The sequence below is a fragment of the Eumetopias jubatus genome, unplaced genomic scaffold (genome assembly GCF_037043125.1).
Source record: "Eumetopias jubatus isolate StellerSeaLion01/CBP00866 unplaced genomic scaffold, mEumJub1_p1.0 scaffold_2, whole genome shotgun sequence".
Classification (NCBI taxonomy): Eukaryota; Metazoa; Chordata; class Mammalia; order Carnivora; family Otariidae; genus Eumetopias; species Eumetopias jubatus.
The window spans coordinates 174589951-174594354 of NW_028274808.1; positions in this window are offsets into that span (position 1 = coordinate 174589951).

The following is a 4404-nucleotide window of genomic DNA, read 5'->3' on the forward strand; positions in this document are numbered from 1 at the left end:
ACCAATGTTTATATATGCCTTTATGGTGCATGTAGGTTCTTTTACATGAAAGTCTTAGATCTATTCTGTAAATAACACTGAAGAAGCAGTATGCATATATTTTCATCCACTGGAAATCAATGAAACTTTTTTGTAAAGATTTTATTTATTTATTTATTCTGAGAGAGAGAAAGAGCAGGGGGAGGGGCAGAAGGAGAGGGAGAGAGAGAGAGAAACTCTAGCAGACTCCACATGGAGCCTGGAGCCCCGTGCAGGGCTTGATCCCATGACCCATGAGATCATAACCCAAGCAGAAACTAAGAGTGGGATGCTAAACCACCTGAGCCACGAGGCTTCCCTCAATGGAACTTTTTAATGAAAGAATTAAAAGGAAGAGAAAAGCAGAGAGGAAGAGAAAGAAAATGAGCCAAGTACAAAACAGCAATTTAAATTGTGTGTGCTACTTGCCATTGTATCCAATGAGTAGACGTCTCCTAATGAATGTGAGATGGTAAAAGTGAACCCACTATTCCTTTGTCCAGGTTCAGTCCCCAACTGCCACTCTCAAAACTGAACTGAGTAGTCTCTGATGATAATATATATTCTTCTTACTTCTTGGTCCTCGAATACAAGCAAGTCAACTGCTTCATTTAGTATTCAATTGGAAAAATTCACTGGGTTGATTTAGTTAAGAACGAATATCCAATCCCCAATATGATGGCTAATGGATTTCCAAAAGTAATTTTCACTTTATGAGATACTTGCCTTATGCTGTCCACAGATACTTACACCAAAATGCAGCTCTATTTCTTCCTTGATGCCCCTGAGTTCTTTATTGATTTTGTTGTTTTTGTTTTGTTTTATTTAGACTGTAAATCATCCAAAACAGAGGCTGTTTTCTTTATTAGTTCTACAGAATATATCATCATCATGAACATAATTTGTGCTCAATAAAAATGTATGGATTAACTTCTTTAATGAATGGATAGAGTTATCAATGGATTCAAACACTTTGTGAAGACATAATATTTTATTTTTTAATAAAAATAAGTGAGAGGTAAAAATAGAAAATCACAATGAATATTATGTATAAACTCAGTAGTATATATTATTAACTAGTTACATACACAAATACTATAATTAATTTAATATTAAATGGGAAATATGTGGACTATGTACTCCCTGAATTTAAAATAATCTAAGAGCATATTTAGCACAGATATGTATAGCATACAAATCATATTTCCCTGACTCTGCAGCTTGGATTGTAGGAACATCAACTCCATTGTCTAGATCAAATAAAAAGTGACTTTTGTATCACTATCTTCCAACTTCTACATTGTCTCTTTTCTCAGAAACCTTGCTTTCATTTTTGCAATGACCTTGGATAGCCAGCTCCAGGCTGGGGAGTGGAGTACTGGAAACCGAGGGGGACTCTAAAGACCCTTATGAATGAGATGAGTACCCTTGTAAGAGGCCTCAGAGAAATTCCTTGTCCCTTCTGCCAGATGAAAACACAGTGAAAAAATGGCCATCTAGGAACAAGGAAGGCCTTCATCAGACACTGAATCTGTCAGCCTGCAGATCTATGAAGAATACATTTCTGTTGTTCATAAGCCATCCGAGCCATGGTATTTTGCTACAGTAGACCAAACTAGGACAAATTCTGATTTGTTAAACATATAGGGTTTATACAAGATGGTCCCTCTGTCATATTTACCATGGTATTTATTTCTTATCAGAAATTGCTGCTTGGGGCGCCTGGGTGGCTCAGTCGGTTAAGCGTCTGTCTTCGGCTCAGGTCATGATCTTGGGGTCCTGGGATCGAGCCCCGTGATCGGCTCCCTGCTCAGTGAGGAGCCTGCTTCTCCCTCTTCCTCTACTGCTCCCCCTGCTTGTGTGTTCTCTCTCTCAAATAAATAAATGAATTCTTTTTTTTAAAGATTTTATTTATTTATTTGACAGGGAGATAGAAGAGCACAAGCAGAGGGAATGGCAGAGGGAGAGGGAGAAGCAGGCTCCGCACTGAGCAGGGAGCCAGATGCGGGACTTGATCCTAGGACCCCGGGATCATGACCTGAGCCGAAGGCAGACGCTTAACCAGCTGAGCCACCCAGGTGCCCAAATAAATGAATTCTTAAAAACAAAAACAAAACAAAACAAAAAAACTGCTGCTTAATTGCATATGATAGATTGACATACAATATCAATCTACTATATGTGCTTTCTTGTTCTATATGTTAAATACATAAAGGACCATTCTTTAGTCATCAAACCTCAACACAGGAAGAATTAAAATAAATAAAACAAATGCGAAATTAAGTTAAAGTAACTACTACTTAGTAAAGTAACCAATAACAATAAATAGTAACTTTTTTTTTTTTCCTTAGCCAAATACTGTTTCTTCTGGGCCTTTCAGATAATGCAAGAGTCACGGGGTTTCTCACTGGGGCACAACAGGTAGCTCTGCAGCTGCTCGTTTCCCAGCATTCCACAGCTTTACCATATGGTCAGAAGTGCACCAGGGCCCTTTAAAGCACATCCTCTAGCCGATCTTGCCTGTGGAGGGCTCGCCACAGCCCTTGCAGTCTACAGATGACTAAGGGGCCTGCTGTTTCACTTCTTCACATGCCCCCAGCACAGCAGATCTGCAATGCAGGAAACATTGCTGCAAAGCTAGAGAACTGGCTGCTTTCCAAGTCTTCCAATTTACTCCTCAGGCTGTATCATTTATGGAAATTGATTCTTTTCTTATTTATGTCTGGGAGGTGCCAGCAACTCTCTGTGGAACGGAGCCATACGAATAGCATAAGAGAGGTAATAAGAGAGGCAGAACACTTGCATATGTATGGAGAAGTACAAGGAAAGGGACCATCCTTTCATTTTATTCAATATCTCAGAACCAGTCTGTATCACACCAAGGTTTACTGATTGTAAATTTAGTGCTGTTTCCAATATACCACAATCTTGTTACTAAAGATACTTCTGTTAACCATTATCATTACTATTATTTGACTTAAACCTTCTCCAAACTTGAGATTGAAAAGGCCATGATTTCCTCAGTGATATGACTTCAGATAATTATATGGGTCAATAAAATCATAGGTTCTCACTTCCTGTACACTCACATACAAATTTGTTCTGGAATACAGAAAGAGCAAAAGAAATCGTTTTAGGAGCACCCAGAATGTCAAAGGTCACTCAGAGCTAAATGTTTTTCTGTCCCCCTAAAACTGTCTACATTTATCTAAAAACAACAACAACAAAATTAGGCCCTGTATTTGACATGGAAAAATACAGAGATAACAGAAGGATACATTTTTGCTCTCAATATCTTATAAGCACAGAAGAAAACAGATAAATGAATACTGACAAAATCTGGTCATTTCAAAGAGTGAGGTAAGCCCATATAAATGGGCACTAACCTAGACTAGAGGGAACCAGGAAACATTCTAAAGAAAATAACATCAGATTTCCTTTCTCCTCTCTCCACTATCAAATAAAATATAAAGTTCTATTAAAATATTCAGCCAGTCCCTTCCTTCCACCACTACTCCAACATCCTCGTTCAACTCATCATCATTTCTTATCTGAAGTCTGTAATAACCTCCTAATTGGTTTTCCTATATACACTCTTGCATATTTGCCATCCAACTGTTCTCAGCAACATCTCAAATTATGTTTTAAAAATTTATATCTGATCATATCACACGTTTGCTTAAAAACATATAGAAAATTTTCCTCTGATCTTAGAATAAAGAACAACCATATTTTATTTTATTTTTTTAACATGGCTCATAAACTCCAACATAATTGTGTCGTGGTTTATATCTCTAGTCTAAGTTTATGCTACTCTTTCTCACTGTTAAATTTCTTCCTGGGCATTCTGGCATTTCTCTAATGCTCAGAGGTCTGGTTTCATCTTTGAAGTAAATAGTTTCTTCTCTTATAGCGCTTTTTCTAAACCTTCCCACTTTGGTTTTGATTCTCAATCAACTTTCAATTAAAGACTATGTATTCCTAGATGATTCTTGAACCTTCCCAAAGAGCTAAGGCATTTTGCCATATTTTCATAGTACCCTATAATTCTACATTGTTTTAATAGTGCTTGTTGTCAAATTAAATATAATAATATATGTTTATAGAACCTAATTTTCTTTGCTGTATCACCAATAACACTTATTATTGTGCTTCACAAATTCACAACAAATATTTGTTAAATAAATGAGTGATCTAAATTCTAAAGAATGAGCCAACCTGGTGAAGAGGGAAAGAAAGGGTGTTTCAGGAAGAATAAGGGGGTGTTTCAATGTTTCTAAAGCCTATACATACAATCATCTATAGAAAGATTCCAGAAGGCATGTTTGAAGACAAGATGGTAAAATATAGGTCTGAAGTGTTAGTAAGGAACTCATTAACGAAAAA